Genomic DNA, 18568 nt, shown 5'->3' on the forward strand with positions numbered 1-18568 from the left:
ACTAATTGCAGCATTACCACAAAAATAGAAGAGGCAAGTTGAACGGGAAAAAAATAAGGAACTTGTCTGTCGGCCCTGCATTAAAGACCAAAATTTGTTAAAGAAAATTGTGATAAATAAATATATATATACCAGTTTCATTTAAGGACCAAAAATTGACAGCTGTGGCGTATAGATTGCAAAATCGTTGGGAAGAGATTTTCGATGTACCGATTCCATGGCACATGGTTTATGAATTGACACTCAAAATGACACCGGATTCAAAACTTTTTTTTCAATTTAAATTATTATACAAAATTCTTGCAACCAATATATATATATGGGGGATACAACCTTCCCAGCTCTGCAGATTTTGCTGTGAGGAGGCAGAGTCATTAGATCATTTATTTTGGTATTGTCCATATGTTGCTCATTTTTGGTCACAGGTCCAGGAATGGCTGAAGAATTGCAACATTTACGTAGAACTAACGCTGCAGATAGCAATACTGGGTGATTTAAAATGTCATAGTCAATCGATCAATAATATAATAATACTTTTAGCAAAAATGTTTATCTTTAATTTACAATCTGTAGAAACTATGAGAATATAATTTTATTTCATTTTTTTATTTAACCTTTATTTAACTCGGCAAGTCAGAACAAATTCTTATATACAATGACGGCAAATTCTTATATTCTTATATTATTCCTACCCCAATAGAAAGCTTCAACATTTTTGTGAAACATCACAGCACAGTTGAAAAATATATGGCAAATAGAAATCCAAAATGGATGGTGTTAAGAGATAGATGGGAGGGGTTGAATGGAGCTGAAGGGTGGGACTAATAACAACAAGATAACAAATGTCAAATACAGTGTCTGTAAAATGTATATAGGTTCAGAACTTTAGTGAAATAGCACAGTTACAAATAATGGAAAATAGAAATCAAACTGGATGGACATCAGAAATAGAGGAAGGCCAGGACTAAAAACAAACACAATATAACTATTGTAAAATAGATTGTGTTGGTAAAATGTGTATAGTATGTATAAGATGGAAGTAGAAGCTATTATGTTATGTGTCTTGTTTATTCGTTTACTCCAATTAGGGCAGGGGTGGTAGGGTTTGCGGGAAATAATAAAGCAAAATATATTTTAAGATATGAAGGTCAGTCAATCCGGAAAATTTCAAGAACTTTGAAAGTTTCTTCAAGTGCAGTCGCAAAAACCATCAAACCCTATGATGATACTGACTCTCATGAGGACCGCCACAGGAAAGGAAGACCCAAATTCATTAGAATATCTGCACCTCAGATTGCAGGCCAAATAAATGCTTCACAGAGTTCAAGTAACAGACACATCTCAACTCAACTGTTCAGAGGAGATTGCGTGAATTAGGCCTTCATTGTAAAATTGCTGCAAAGAAACCACTACTAAAGGACACCAATAATAAGACTTTCTTGGGCCAAGAAACACGAGCAATGGACGTTAGACCAGTGGAAATCTGTCCTTTGGTCTGGTCCAAATTTGAGATTTTTGGTCCCAACCGCCGTGTCTTTGTGAGATGCAGAGTAGGTGAACGGATGATCGTTGCCTAGAGCACACAAAAAACTATACATACCTAGGTATAAACATCAGCACACAGGTAACTTCCACAAAGCTGTGAATAATCTGAGGGACAAGGTAAGAAGGGTCTTCTACACCATCAAAAGGAATATACAATTCAACATACCAATTAGGATCTGGCTAAAAATACTTGAATCAGTTATAGAACCCATTGCCCTTTATGGTTGTGAGGTCTGCGGTCCCCTCACCAACCAAGAATTCACAAAATGGGACAAACACCAAATTGAGACTCTGCATGCAGATTTCTGCAAAAACATCCTCTGTGTACAACGTAAAACACCAAATAATGCACGCAGAGCAGAATTAGGCCGGTACCCACTAATTATCAAAATCCTGAAAAGAGCCGTTAAATTCTACAACCACCTTTAAGGTAAGCGATTCCCAAACCTTCCATAACAAAGCCATCACCTACAGAGAGATGAACCTGGAGAAGAGTCCCCTAAGCAAGCTGGTCCTGGGGCTCTGTTCACAAACAGACCTCAGAGACACAATTAGACCCAACCAAATCATGAGAAAACAAAACAATAACTAGAATTCTATTTGGCCCTAAACAGAGAGTACACCGTGGCAGAATACCTGACCACTGTGACTGACCCAAAATTATGGAAAGCTTTGACTATGTACAGACTCAGTGAGAATAGCCCTGCTATTGAGAGAGGCCGTCGTAGGCAGACCTGGCTCTCAAGAGAAGACAGGCTATGTACACACTGCCTAAAAAATGAGGTGGAAACTAAGCTGCACTTCCTAACCTCCTGCCAAATGTAAAACCATATTAGAGACACATATTTCTCTCAGATTACACAGTCCCACAAAGAATTCAAAAACAAATCCAATTTTGATAAACTCCCATATCTATTGGCTGAAATACCACAGTGTACCATCACAGCAGCAAGATTTGTGACCTGCCACAAGAAAAGGGCAAACAGTGAAGAACAAACACCATTGTAAATACAACCCATATTTATGTTTATTTATTTTCCCTTTTGTACTTTAACTATTTGTTACAACACTGTATATATACATAATATTACATTTGTAATGTCTCTTTTCCTTTGGAGCTTTTGAGTGTAATGTTTACTGTTCATTTTTTATAGGTTTATTTCCCTTTTGTTTATTATCTATTTCACTTGCTTTGGCAATGTAAACATGTTTCCCATGCCAATAAAGCCCTTGAATTGAATTGATATATGTTTGTGAGTGTAAGTGAAATCTACTAATGTTTCTCTTGTTTATTTCCCTTTTATTTATTGTCTATTCTATTTGCTTTGGCAATGTAAACGTGTTTCCCATGCCAATCGAGACCTTTGAATTGAGAGAGGGGTAGAGAGAGGGGTAGAGAGAGGGGTAGAGAGAGAGGTAGAGAGAGAGAGAGAGAGGTAGAGAGAGAGAGAGAGAGGTAGAGAGAGAGGTAGAGAGAGAGAGAGGTAGAGAGAGAGAGGTAGAGAGAGAGAGAGAGGTAGAGAGAGAGAGAGTATGAGAGAGAGAGGTAGAGAGAGAATGGGAGAGAGAGAGAATGGGAGAGAGAATGAGAGAGAGAGTATGAGAGAGAGAGAGTATGAGAGAGAGAGAGTATGAGAGAGAGAGTATGAGAGAGAGAATGAGAGAGACAGAACACCAAACAGGTGGTAGTGTTTGAGTGATGTGAGTCTGGCCCTGTAGACTTGTAGCTATGAAATATTTGGTTTGTGTAAAGGAAGTCATGTCTAAACGGGGGAGAATCCCAGACTCCTTCGGAAATGACTGCTCTGTGTTCCACATTTCCTGTCCCTCTCACACACACACACACACCTGCGTCTCTCCGATGACAGATCCCTGTCCTCTTCCCAAAGGCTCTTCCTGAGAACACTGCAGCCTGGTCCATCTGTCAAAGCTCAGCCTTGCTACTTTAACGACCAGAGTCTGAGGACTGAGGCCAGAGACTAGAACCCAGAGACTAGAGAATGCGGCCAGAGACCAGAGTCTGAGGCCAGAGTCCAGAGATTAGAACCCAGAGACCAGAGTCTGAGGCCAGAGTCCAGAGATTAGAACCCAGAGACCAGAGTCTGAGGCCAGAGTCCAGAGTCTGAGGCCAGAGTCCAGAGTCTGAGGCCAGAGTCCAGAGTCTGAGGCCAGAGCCCAGAGTCTGAGGCCAGAGCCCAGAGTCTGAGGCCAGAGCCCAGAGTCTGAGGCCAGAGCCCAGAGTCTGAGGCCAGAGCCCAGAGGCTGGGGCCAGAGCCCAGAGGCTGGGGCCAGAGCCCAGAGGCTGAGGCCAGAGCCCAGAGGCTGAGGCCAGAGACTAGAGAATGCATCCAGAGACTGAGGGCAGAGACTGAGGGCAGATGCCTGAGGCTGAGTCCAGAGACTGAGGCCAGATGCCTGAGGCTGAGTCCAGAGTCTGAGACCAGAGGCCTGAGGCTGAGTCCAGAGACTGAGGCCAGAGGCCTGAGGCTGAGTCCAGAGACTAGAGGCCAGACACTGAGACCAGGGACTAGAGACTGAGTCCAGACACTGAGGCCTGAGCCCAGAGCCTGACACCAGAACCTGAGGCCAGAGACTAGAACCCAGAGACTAGAGAATGCGGCCAGAGACCAGCGGCTGAGGCCAGAGACCAGCGGCTGAGGCGGGAGGCCAGCGACTGAGGCCAGAGGCCAGCGACTGAGGCCAGAGGCCAGCGACTGAGGCCAGAGGCCAGCGACTGAGGCCAGAGGCCAGCGACTGAGGCCAGAGCCTAGAGAACTGAGGCCAGAGCCTAGAGAACTGAGGCCAGAGCCTAGAGAACTGAGGCCAGAGCCTAGAGACTGAGGCCAGAGCCTAGAAACTAAGACCAGAGACTGAGACCAGACACCAGAGACTGAGGCCAGAGTCTAGAATCTGAGCCCAGAGCCCAGAGGCTAGAGCCCAGAGGCTAGAGCCAATAGACCAGAAGCTAGAGCCCTGAGGCCAGAGACCTGAGGCCAGAGACTGGAGACTGAGGCCGGAGTCTGAGCCCAGACACTAGAGACTAAGGCCATAGACTGAGACAAGAGACTGAGGCCAGAGACTGAGCACAGACTCTAGAGACTAAGGCAAGAGACTGAGACAAGAGACGGAGGCCAGAGACTGAGGCCAGAGGCTAGAGCCCAGAGGCTAGTGACCGTAGACCAGAGGGTAGAGTCCTGAGGCTAGAGACCTGAGGCCAGAGGCTAGAGACTCCGACCAGAGTCTGAGACCAGACACCAGAGTCTGAGGCCAGAGTCTGAGGCCAGAGTCTGAGGCCAGAGTCTGAGGCCAGAGACTAGACACTAGAGACTGAGACATAGACTGAGCCTGAGGCCAGAGACTGAGGCCAGACACTAGAGACTGTGGCCATAGTATGAGCCCAGACACTAGAGACTGAGGCCAGAGGCTGAGACAAGAGACTAGAGACTGAGGCCAGAGTCTAGAGTCTGGCAGGAAGACTGAGGCCAGAGACTGAGGCCAGACACCAGAGACTGAGTCCAGAGACTGAGTCCAGAGACTGAGTCCAGAGACTGAGTCCAGAGTCTGAGGCCAGAGACTGAGGCCAGAGACTGAGGCCAGAGACTAGACACTAGAAACTAGAGAATGAGACATAGACTGAGACTGAGGCCAGAGACAGAGGGCAGACACTAGAGACTGAGGCCAGAGTCTAGAGTCTGGCAGGAAGACTGAGGCCATAGACTGAGCCCAGACACTAGAGACTGAGGCCATAGACTGAGGCCAGACACTAGACACTAGAGACTGAGGCCAGACACTAGAGACTGAGGCCAGAGACTGAGACAAGAGACTGAGGCCAGAGAATGAGGCTACAGACTAGAGACTAGAGTCTGAGACTAGACACTAGAGACTGAGCCCAGAGTCTAGAGTCTGGCAGGAAGACTGAGGCCAGAGGCTAGACACTAGAGACTGAGACTAGAGCCTGAGACTGAGGCCAGAGCCTGAGGCCAGAGCCTGAGGCCAGAGCCTGAGGCCAGAGGCTGAGGCCAGAAACTAGAGACTGAGTCTATAGACTGAGACTGAGGCCAGAGACTGAGCCTGAGACAAGACACTAGAGACTGAGCCTGATGCCAGACACTAGAGACTGAGACCATAGTATGAGCCCAGACACTAGAGTCTGAGGCCAGAGTCTGAGGCCAGAGACTAGAGCCTGAGGCCAGAGCCTGAGGCCAGAGTCATGATGGATCACAGCAATACCTTTGTTGTTTTCTATTTCAAAGCTGAATGAAAGACTAGATTCATCACAATCCAATGTCAAAAAAATCCTATTTCCAGACATGTAGATTTGTTACAGAGCTTGTTAGAAGTGGAGAGTGGGATTAACTAATACGGCAACTGCATTATCATGTTCCACTAGCCTAATGATTCACTGCAGTACTGAGTCTAACACCTAACCTTGACCTCTAGACAGCAACAGAGCTTGGGACTGGAGCGAAGGACATTCAGACGTTGGGTGACTGGCTGTGGACATACACGCTGGCAAATTAGTGTTACAGTCCTTCCTTAGTCTGGGAGGAATGTGATGTGATCACAGACACACACATCCAGTATGCACCCACACACTGGAGTTACTGTGGAAACGACTTTTTTTTTAATAGTTTGTGCACTGATATACTTTGAGCAGAAATCCCAAGTTCTGTCTGAAATCTACCATGATCTGTCTGAAATCTACCATGATATGTCTGAAATCTACCATGATCTGACTGAAATCTACCATGATATGTCTGATATCTACCAAGATCTGGCTGAAATGTACCATGATCTGACTGACATCTACCAAGATCTGGCTGAAATTTACCATGATCTGACTGACATCTACCATGATATGTCTGATATCTACCAAGATCTGGCTGAATTCTACCATGATCTGTCTGAAATCTACCATGATCTGTCTGAAATCTACCATGATCTGACTGAAATCTACCATGATCTGGCTGAAATCTACCATGATCTGACTGAAATCTACCATGATCTGTCTGAAATCTACCATGATCTGACTGAAATCTACCATGATCTGGCTGAAATTGACTAAGATCTGTCTGAAATCTACCATGATCTGACTGAAATCTACCATGATCTGACTGAAATCTACCATGATCGGTCTGAAATCTACCATGATCGGTCTGAAATCTACCATGACCTGGCTGAAATCTACCATGATCTGGCTGAACTCTACCATAATGTCTACCATGATCTGGCTGAAATCTACCATGACCTGGCTGAAATCTACCATAATGTCTACCATGATCTGGCTGAAATCTACCATGACCTGGCTGAAATCTACCATGATCTGGCTGAAATCTACCATGATCTGGCTGAAATCTACCATGATCTGTCTGCAATCTACCATGACCTGGCTGAAATCTACCATAATGTCTACCATGATCTGGCTGAAATCTACCATGATCTGGCTGAAATCTACCATGATCTGGCTGAAATCTACCATGATCTGGCTGAAATCTACCATAATGTCTACCATGATCTGGCTGAAATCTACCATGACCTGGCTGAAATCTACCATGATCTGGCTGAAATCTACCATGATCTGGCTGAAATCTACCATGATCTGTCTGAAATCTACCATGACCTGGCTGAAATCTACCATAATGTCTACCATGATCTGGCTGAAATCTACCATGATCTGGCTGAAATCTACCATGATCTGTCTGAAATCTACCATGATCTGGCTGAAATCTACCATGATCTGACTGAAATTCTACCATGATCTATCTGAAATCTACCATGATCTGGCTGAAATCTACTAAGATCTGTCTGAAATTCTACCATGATCTGACTGAAATCTACCATGATCTGGCTGAAATCTACCATGATCTGTCTGCAATCTTCCATGATTTGTCTGAACACTACCATGATCTGTCTGAAATCTACCATGATCTGACTGAAATCTACCATGATCTGGCTGAAATCTACCATGATCTGTCTGAAATCTACCATGACCTGGCTGAAATCTACCATAATGTCTACCATGATCTATCTGAAATCTACCATGATCTATCTGAAATCTACCATGATCTGGCTGAAATCTACCATGATCTGGCTGAAATCTACCATGATCTGGCTGAAATCTACCATGATCTTATTACGTATGTGAAGTAGTATGCCAGTCCTAGTCTCTTTATGTGAAGCCCAGACTCCTGTTTTCCTAGATGTCCCTGTTTGGAGAGACCGACTAGGAAGGGAACAGGACAGACATCATTACATCAGTTGTAGCGTTGCTCTGCCTGTTGGGGATGTTTTCTAAAGGCTATTCCATCTTCCATCCTCACACACACACACACACACACACACACACACACACACACACACACACACACACACACACACACACACACACACCATAATGATAGCCAGTCAGCATTATCTTATGTTCCTCGTAGTGTTCTACTGTAACCAATGGAAACGGCATAAACTAGACCTCCCATAGTTTGTTTGGTTGCCTTATCAATCTGTTCCAGAATTGGAATGCTGCCTGATCCTATTTGGCAGAGTGATGAATGTCTCCTTTCAGTAGTTGTTGTACAACATCCCTCTCTGTGTGTGTGTGTGTGTGTGTGTGTGTGTGTGTGTGTGTGTGTGTGTGTGTGTGTGTGTGTGTGTGTGTGTGTGTGTGTGTGTGTGTGTGTGTGTGTGAGAGGATGGAAGATGTGTAACACAGAGCAGCATCCATTTAGGCAATGAACATGTTCTTAAATAATATCTGGAATCCATTGATATTACAATAAGCTACATGTATTTTTATGTCCCCGACCAGTAGAGTAATTTTATGGTTATGGGTATCCCCCTTCCCAGCTTCTCTTGTATCTGAAAATGGAGGACAAAATGGAGGACAAAATGAAGGACAAAATGGAGGACAAAATGAAGGACAAAATGGTGGCCATGTGTTTGTTTTATTTATTTAACATTTATTTAGGCAGAGTACCATTGAGACCAAGATCTTTTTTTCAAGGGAGCCCTGCAGGACAAGACCAGTAGGCTTCCAAGTCTGGTCCCAGATCAGTTTGTGCTGCCTTGCTAGATTCTATGGTTATTGTTAGGCCAATTGGAAAACAGATCTGAGACCAGGCTGTGTACCTCTCACAGATGTCCATCTAAAAGCCTGCCGTTGTTGTGGACCGTATCAGAGCTGGTGTTGATTTACATAGGGTCACTGCCTGAACAACAGCAGGTGGAGGAACTGAACTGAACTGAATAAAGGCCTGTGTTTGGTCACTGGAGGCAGGTGTGTATATATATAGCTCTGGCTTCCTGGTCTGTCTGGGGCAGAAGGGGGGGAGGTTGGGGTTTGCAGGTGAGAAGGATTGAAGAGGTTCATTTCAAGGCCAAGTTGGAGAGGGTTGAGCGAGAAGATTGCCCGCAGATGGTAGTAGTTAGATGTGTGTGTGTGTGTGTGTGTGTGTGTGTGTGTGTGTGTGTGTGTGTGTGTGTGTGTGTGTGCTATTCCGTTCCGTCAGTAGGGCAGTGGGTCACTCTCTCAGCCAGCTCTGAGTCAGATTCTGTCTTTGTTTCATCCACAGAGAGACAGCCAGGCTTTATTGTTTATTGTCTTTGGTTACAGCCGGCCAGGATGTCAATGTTTTGTTTCAACAACAAAAAGAGGAATTATCATTTCCTCTCATATGGAGAGAGAGAGAGAGAGAGAGAGAGAGAGAGAGAGAGAGAGCAAAATGGAGACTTTTATGTCCTTTACCTTAACTTTAAACCCTGTCCTAAACATGAACTCCTAACGAGAGACACCAACCACCCTGATAAACAGCCTATTTTCCACAGCCTTAACCTCCTAGTCCAAGACACTCTTTGAAATCATGTCAACTATCACCAGGAATCAAAGTGTTTCCAAATTGCTGACACAGAAAAGTGCAGGAGGAAGACTTTCAACAGAAAGAATAAAAAAACAACAGGACTAGTGTAACCAGATTCAGCTCCTTCAAACTCTCTCCAGATCCTCCAGACACTGCAGCGCCGGTGAAGTGGATTGTGTGTGTGCAGACAATTTATTACAAGGTCAATGATTTACTTCTAGGAAGTCACAGTTATATACTCAATATTTTGTTGTTGTAATGTTCTGTTTTGCTTATTTCATAAAGTAAGTACCTTGTATTTACCGTACAAAATGATCTGTGAACGAGGTGTACTTTTAGTCCTTACTTGACAGAACATATTACAATTACTTAGTACCTCGTAAATCCCCTGTAATTTTGTAGTTAAGGGAAGGGTACATTTTCAACCACATTACATTTTCTCAGATAGAAAAACTTGATCCACGCCCCAACCGAACGTTTACTTCAAAGCGTTTCCTGCAAACCTAAGTTGTTTTGCTCTGAAAAGCGTTTAACGTCTCATCACTGCTATCTGTTGGTTTTCACACATCAAGGGTGATTTGAGGTCACAACTGTCAACCCCCCCCCCCGCCTCACATCCTGTGTAAATGGGGTTTCCTCTTGGCAGAAGTTTTTTTTTATTTATGAAACCGTTCAAAGAGCTGTAAATACATTTTTTGAAAATCTCATTCAAATCTCATTCAAATCTCATTTAAATCTTGTACACACATTTATTTGGAAACAGATATTCTTAGAGCCTCCAAATCAATATGGATGTATTTTGTACCTCCATAGGCAGTGGTTTGAGCGAGTGTTCACGCCTCGAGCCCTCCTCATCTGTTAATTGTGTGCATGTGATAGTCAGGATGGCACTAAGTCGAAGACACTGTCATATTGTTTAGCTCAGTTCCTCCTCTTGAATTAATACTGTTTTCAACGCTGAATGGTAACTCTAATTCTGCTATTCAACCAGCGGGTAATACAATATGTTTCCTAACGATGATTCATATCCACATAATGTTGTTGACGGTTTGACCGCTGGGCTTTGGGTTCACCTTTTGGTTTGTTGAATTGTGGTCTTATCTGCGAATAATACCAAAACTCCTCACCACATAAAATACATGAAAAGAGTATTTTGTACACCCTGTTGACTGATGGGTTCGACTGTTTGTTTATTGGAATGTGGTCTCTGAAAGCTTAGTCTGTCTGTCTGCTAGTAATTCCAAAACTCCACCACATAAATACAAGGTTGTTGAATGATGAGTCCCTTTGTGCACCCTGTTGATGACAGCTGGGTTCACCCTTTCCTGTAGCTTCTGAATGTCTCCTAAGTCCTCAATATGAACTGCTACATTGTGTATGAGTGATCTGTCTGAGAGGGATTCACAAAACTCCTCACAACACCAGCAGTGACCCTATGTGACCTGCACACTATTTGTGCCATACCACCTACACCTGCGATTCTCCCCCCCCCCCCCCCCCCGCCCAGAGTGCTTTGCCACGGCATGGCATCTCATAAACAATGTCCCCCTCCTGATGTCGGAATGACCTCTGACAGCCAGGGACCCAGCTCTCCTCTCTGCTCCATCTCTCCCTCTGATCTCCCTCTCTCCTTCTCTTCTCTCTCTCTGTCAGAATCCTCCCAGCTGCTGGACTAACCGTCAGTAACCAAGGGAGAGATCACACAGAAGCACACACTCACACAGGCTGTCAGACACACACACACACACATATATACACACACACACACACACACACACACACACACACACACACACACACACACACACACACACACACACACACACACACACACACACACACACACACACACACACACGTACGCACACACATGCAAAATAAGCAATAACAAGTGTGCACATGCGCACACACACAGAAACGCCTGTGTCCAGCAGCTCATTCTAGGCCCGCTCATTAAAGCAAATTATATCAGCCTACCAAAGCTGCCTCTCTCTCTCTCCCACTCTCTCTCTCTCCTCTCTCTCCCTCTCTCTCTCTTTGTCTCTCTCTCTCTTTGTCTCACTCTCTCTCTCTTTGTCTCACTCTCTCTCTCTTTGTCTCTCTCTCTCTCTCTTTCTTTGTCTCGCTCTCTCTCTCTCTCTCTTTCTCTTTGTCTCTCTCTCTCTCTTTGTCTCTCTCTCTCTCTCTCTCTCTCTGTCTTTCTTTCAAACTTGTTTTTCTCACCAAAATACTCATTAATTTATTTCTTAGAATTTGTCTTCTAATTCCAGCCCCATGCTGGTGGCACTGATCCTCGTAGTGATAACACCATATGGTGATTTGTGTTATTATTCCACACAGTGGTTACAAAGGAAATGTTCTAGCTACTATCTTTGTTAATGAACTACTACTAAGAGAGAAGTAAGCTCCTAGCACATTGGTGTTGAATCACCATTGGCGTTCGATGAAATGTACCCAGTTAGCAACAAGGGGAGTGGCAGATCTGGTAAATACGCGGACATATAGTTATGCTGAGAAAATAATGGGAGATTTTCACTACGTTCCACAATGTCTTTGATCCTTCAATGGACGTTTTTTAACTTTTGATGAGTGCCCGTGGCTTCCCAAAACGAGAAACAGAGTTTACTGATGGTTCTGCAAGGATTTTCTGTTCTTAACAGTGTAATGAGGGTATAATGAGGGTATGGAGAGAGATGGGCCTCTTCTTCTTCCGTAGCTTATTTGCAGATCTTTCCCTGACCCTGAAAAGGGGTAACTCACACACAGCACAGGGTTGGGTTTTCTTCTCTCTCTTTAAGCCTCTGTTTCTCAGTTACTCTATGAGTGTCTCCAAAAAAAAACAGAGTGTGGCTATTTCCTGAGGACCTGTTTTTGATTGAAGACAGTGGCAAGCCAAAAACTAAAACATAATTCAACACCCCACCATGCAGTTTGGGAAAGGTCCATTCCTGTTCACATCTCTCTCACACAAATGCCAAGAAGTCAATTGTTCCAGAGCCTAGATTTCACAAAAAGGATCATCCTAGAAATGATTTATGATTTCTAGTCTAGTCACATCACATCGGGACAAAAAGAGCAAACTCTTTTTCCTCACTCTCCACAGAATGTCTTCCTCCTCAGTGAAAAATGAGTTTGTCGATGTAGCATTAAGCAGCTCTATTCTATTCGATGTCAACATTTCAGAACGTAGATTAAATGTTAACGCTGTGTTGACTTCCATCGGTCCAATCTAAAGGTCGCTGAAAGTCAGCAAATGTTATTTACTCTAATCTTGTCTCAGAGCAGCTGAGCTGTTCAGGTTGTCTGTTAGAAATGTCATGTCAAGCCTTCCTATGTCTGTCAAGTCTGATATTTTCCTGGTATTTTCATCTCTCTCTCTCTCTCTCTCTCTCTCTCTCTCTCTCTCTTTCTCTCTCTCTCTTTCTTTCTCTTTCTCTCTCTCAATCTCTTTCTCTTTCTCACTCTCTCTCTATCCTCTCTCTGTCTCTCTATCCTCTCTCCATCTCTCTCCTATCTCTCTCTCTCTTCATCTCTCCCCCCTCTGTCTCTCTTCATCTCTCTCCCTCTCTCTTTCTCTCTCTTTCTCTCTCTCAATCTCTTTCTCACTCTCTCTCTATCCTCTCTCTCGGTCTCTCTATCCTCTCTCTTTCTCTATCCTATCTCTCTCTCTTCATCTCTCTCCCCTCTGTCTCTCTTCATCTCTCCCTCCCTCTCTTTCTTTAAAAGCCTTTAACGGTTAACATAGGGGAAAGTACCCACTAGTCACACAATTGTTGAATCAACGTTGTTTACACGTCATTTCAATGAAAATATATTGAACCAAGGTGGAATAGACGTTGAAGTGACGTCTGTACCCAGTAGGTAATCAACAAAACTCTCCTCATCAGGATATAAACCACAGCAACAGCACCCAACGTGACATCAACGTGTTATCAGTACGCTTGCCACTCTTCTTTAATACCCAAGAATTAACTTGAGCTAACTACGGGCTACGGATTGCGGACTATGGACTACGGACTGCGGACTATGGACTACGTAGTACGGACTGTAAAAAAAACATCTCTTCTTTCTTTATTGAGGATGTAACGGTCATCTGTGGAAGAAGGAGTAGACCAAACGCAGCGTGGTACGTGTTCATGATGTTTATTATAACTTGAACACTGAAACAAAAAAACTAAGTGGAACAAAACGCAACAGCTCTGTCAGGTGAACACACAGAAAACAACTACCCACACCAACCCTGTGGGAAAAGGCTACCTAAGTATGGTTCCCAATCAGAGACAGCGATAGACAGCTGTCCCTGATTGAGAACCATACCCGGCAAAACAAAGAAATACCAAAACATAGAAAAAAGGACATAGAATGCCCACCCTAGTCACACCCTGGCCTAACCAAAATAGAGAACAAAACCCTCTCTATGGCTAGGGCGTGACAGTACCTCCCCCCCAAAGGTGCGGACTCCGGCCGCAAAACCTGACTCTAAAGGGGAGGGTCCGGGTGGGCCTTCTTTACGGCGACGGCTCTGGTGCGGGACGTGGACCCCGCTCCACTTTAGGCTTGGCCCACTTAGGTGGCACCTCTGGAGTGGGGACCCTCGCCGCCGACCCCGGACTGGGGACCCTCGCAGCGGGCCCCGGACAGGCGGGCGACTCTGGCCTCTCCGGACAGGCGGGCGACTCTGGCAGCTCCGGACAGGCGGGCGACTCTGGCAGCTCGGGACAGGGGTCAGGCACAGGACTCACCAGGCTGGGGAGACATGCTGGAGGCCTGGCTCTGGGAGCAGGCACAGGATTCACCAGGCTGGGGAGACATGCAGGAGGCCTGGCTCTGGGAGCAGGCACAGGACTCCCCTGGCTGGGGAGACCTACTGGAGGCCTGGTCTGTGGAGGAGGCACAGGATACACCGGGCTGTGGGGGAGCACTGGAGATCTGGTGCGTAGGCTTGACACCACTCTTCCAGGCTGAATGCCCACTTTCGCCCGGCACGGGCGGAGCGCAGGCATAGGATGAACTGAGCCCTCCCAGCGCCCCGTAGACACAGTATGCAGAGCCGGCGCAGGATACCCTGGGCCGAAACGGCGCACTGGAGACCAGACGCGCTGAGCTGGCACAATCCGCCCTGGCTCGATGCCCACTCTCGCATGGCACTTGCGGGGGGGCTGGCCTATAGCGCACCGGGCTATGAGCACGTACTGGAGACACCGTGCGCTTCACTGCATAACACGGTGCCTGACCAGTACCATGCTGCTTCCGGTAAGCACGGGGAGTTGGCTCAGGTCTATCGCCTGACTCCGCCAATCTCCCCGTGTGCCCCCCCCCAAAAGTATTTGGGGCTGCCTCTTCACCTCCTGAAATGGAGGATATAATGCTTCATACCTCCGTCGTTCCCTCTTAGCTTCCTCCAGCTCCTCCTTCGGGCGCCGATATTCCCTAGCCTGTCTCCAGGGTCCCTTTCCGTCCTAAATCTCCTCCCAAGTCCAGGAGTCCTGAACCCTCTGCTCCTCCATGCCACGCTGCTTGGTCCGTTGGTGGTGGGTAGTTCTTTAACGGTTGTCTGTGGAAGAAGGAGTAGACCAAAGCACAGCGTGGTACGTGTTCATGATGTTTATTATAACTTGAACACTGAAACAAAAAAACAAAGTGGAACAAAACGCAACAGCTCTGTCAGGTGAACACACCAAACAGAAAACAACTACCCACACCAACCCTGTGGGAAAAGGCTACCTAAGTATGGTTCCCAATCAGAGACAACGATAGACAGCTGTCCCTGATTGAGAAACATACCGGCCAAAACAAAGAAATACCAAAACATAGAAAAAAAGGACATAGAATGCCCACCCTAGTCACACCCTGGCCTAACCAAAATAGAGAACAAAACCCTGTCTATGGCCAAGGCGTGACAGAGGATCAAATTATGCCGTTGTAAAAGAGAGGGAGAGAAAAGGGGGAGTAAAAAAGGAAAGAGAGAGAGAGAGAGAGGGAGAAAAAGATATAGAGAAAGAAAGAGAGAGAGAGAGGGAGATTATGTTTCATTAGGAACCAAAGTCTCACTGATGAATAATACAACATGACCTCCAGGATAACATGGAGATTGAGATCATCATTTTCACGCCGCCTGTATCGGCTCGCACGTCCCTGTGCAAGGAGCGGTATCGTATCACTGTTACTGCCAAATACACGGACTACAAGCATGGGAATCCTAGCCTGATTCCCAGATTTGTTTGTGCTGTCTTGCCTAACTCCTAGGTCTAGCCTCATTGTCATGCGCAATGACATTCAGTGGCGTGACTATGACCTAGGAGTTGGCAAGACATGTCCAAACAGATCTGGGACTCTGGATGTCTACAGCACTATCAATACATAAGGCATTTGTGCTGGAATATCCTAGCATTTGACATTACGATCTTTTGTGGTGAAACATGGCAAATGTCACCTATCTCTCCAGTGGACCCAAACAGATCCATGCACCTTTGTTGTGGGGTGACCTTTCTTTCGGAGCAATAGAATGATGGAATGATGGTATAATGGAATAATGGAATGATGGAATGATGGAATAATGGAATGTTGGAATAATGGAATGATGGAATGATAAACTCTCTCCTTTTCTTTGTCTGTTTTCCCAGAAGTTTACATACACTTTGGTTGGAGTCATTAAAACTCGTTTTTCAACCACTCCACAAATGTCTTGTTAACAAACTATAGTTTTGGCAAGTCGGTTAAGACATCTACTTTGTGCATGACACAAGTTATTTGTCAAACAATTGTTTACAGAAAGATTATTTCACTTATGATTCACTGTGTCACAATTTCAGTGGGTCACAAGTTTACATACACTAAGTTGACAGCTTGGAAAATTCCAGAAAATGATGTCATGGCTTTAGAAGCTTCTGATAGGCTAATTGACATCATTTGAGTCAATTGGAGGTGTACCTGTGGATGTATTTCAAGGTCTTCATTTAGACTTAGTGCCTCTTTGCTTGACATCATGGGAAAATCAAAAGAAATCAGCCAAGACCCCAGAAAAAGAATTATAGACCTCCACAAGTCTGGTTCATCCTTGTGAGCAATTTCCAAACGCTTGAAGGAACCACGTTCATCTGTACAAACAATGGTACGCAAGTATAAACACCATGGGACCACGCAGCCGTCATATCGCTCAGGAAGGAGACGCATTCTGTCTCCTAGAGATGAACGTAATTTGGTGCAAAAAGTGCAAATCAATCCCAGAACAACAGCAAAGGACCTTGTGAAGATGCTGGAGGAAGCAGGTACAAAAGTATCTATATCCACAGCAAAACGAGTCCCATATCGACATAACCTGAAAGGCCACTCAGCAAGGAAGAAGCCACTGCTCCAAAACCGCCATAAAAAGCCAGACTAGGGTTTGCAACTGCACATGGGGACAAAGATCATACTTTTTGGATACATTTCCTCTAGTCTGATGAAACAAAAATAGAACTGTTTGGCCATAATGACCATCATTATGTTTGGAGGAAAAAGGGGGACGCTTGCAAGCCGAAGAACACCATCCCAACCGTGAAGCATGGGGGTGGCAGCATCATGTTGTTGGGGTGCTTTGCTGCAGGTGGGACTGGTGCACTTCACAAAATAGATTGCATCATGAGGTAGGAAAATTATGTGGATATATTGAAGCAACATCTCAAGACATCAGTCAGGAAGTTAAAGCTTGGTCGCAAATGGGTCTTCCAAATGGACAATGAGCCCAAGCATACTTCCAAATTTGTGGCAAAATGGCTTGAGGGCCGAACTGAAAAAGCGTGCGCAAGCAAGGATGCCTGCAAACCTGACTCAGTTACACCAGCTCTGTCAGGAGGAATGGGCCAAAATTCACCCAACTTACTGTTGGAAGCTTGTGGAAGGCTACCTGAAATGTTTGAAGTTAAACAATTTAAAGGCAATGCTACCAAATACTAATTGAGTGTATGTAAACTTCTGACCCACTGGGAATGTGATGAAAGAAATAAAAGCTGAAATAAATTCAATTGAATTAACAATTCATTGATATATATGTTGAAGAGGGTGTGGCTTAAGCTGCATCCCTGTCTCACCCCCCGGCCCGGTGGAAAGAAATGTGTGTTTTTTGCCAATTTTAACTGCACACTTGTTGTTTGTGTACATGGATTTTATAATGTTGTGTGTTTTTCCCCCAACACCACTTTCTATCAATTTATATAGCAGATCCTCATTCCAAATTGAGTCAAAAGCTTTTTTGAAATCAACAAAGCATGTGAAGACTTTGCCTTTGTTTTGGTTTGTTTGTTTGTCAATTAAGGTGGGCAGAGTGAATACGTGGTCTGTCGTACGGTAATTTGGTAAAAAGCCAATTTGACATTTGCTCAGTACATTGTTATCGCTGAGGAAATGTACGAGTCTGCTTTTAATGATAATGCAGAGGATTTTCCCAAGGTTGCTATTGACAGATATACCCTGGTAGTTATTGGGGTCAAATTTGTCTCCAGTTTTGTGGATTGGGGTGATTAGTCCTCGGTTCCAAATATTGGAGAAGATGCCAGAGTTTAAGTATAGCCAATTGGAATTTGTGGTCTGTATATTTGATCATTTCATTTAGGATTCCATCAACACCACAGGCCTTTTTGGGTTGGAGGGTTTGTATTTTGTCCTATAGTTCATTCAATGTAATTGGAGAATCCAGTGGGTTCTGGTAGTCTTTAATAGCTGATTCTAAGATTTGTAAATGATCATGTATATATTTTTGCTGTTTGTTTTTTGTTCTTTGTTATAGAGCCAAAAAGATTTGGAAAGATAACTCTTCCCAGAAGGGGTTAGAGTCTATGGATTCTTCATTTTCATTGAGCTGATTTCTGACGTGCTGTTCCTTCTTTTTCCGTAGTGTATTTCTGTATTGTTTTAGTGTTTCACCAGAGTGAAGGCGTAGACTCAGGTTTTCTGGGTCTCTATGTTTTTGGTTGGATAGGTTCCTCAATTCCTTTTTTAGGTTTTTGCATTTTTCATCAAACCATTTGTCAGTGTTGACAATTTATTAATGTTGTGAAAGACTTTTCAGAAGCAAGATTGACAGCTGGATATTGGGGGTTAAGATTCTGATGGAATGATTAACATCAGCCTTGTTGCATCTATCTCTTTCTCGGTCTCTATCGCTCTCTCTTTCTCTCTTTCTCTGTCTCTCT

At 44.6% G+C, this 18568-nt stretch overlaps 1 protein-coding gene across 1 annotated transcript in view; it reads left to right on the top strand.

Annotated features, from left to right (window-relative positions):
- The window catches only part of adam19a (ADAM metallopeptidase domain 19a), a 242938-nt gene that overhangs the window by 96144 nt on the left and 128226 nt on the right, over positions 1–18568 (top strand). The gene's annotated exons all lie outside the window — the stretch shown is intronic.

The sequence above is a fragment of the Salmo salar genome, chromosome 07 (genome assembly GCF_965601325.2).
Source record: "Salmo salar chromosome 07, fSalSal1, whole genome shotgun sequence".
NCBI classification, from domain to species: Eukaryota; Metazoa; Chordata; class Actinopteri; order Salmoniformes; family Salmonidae; genus Salmo; species Salmo salar.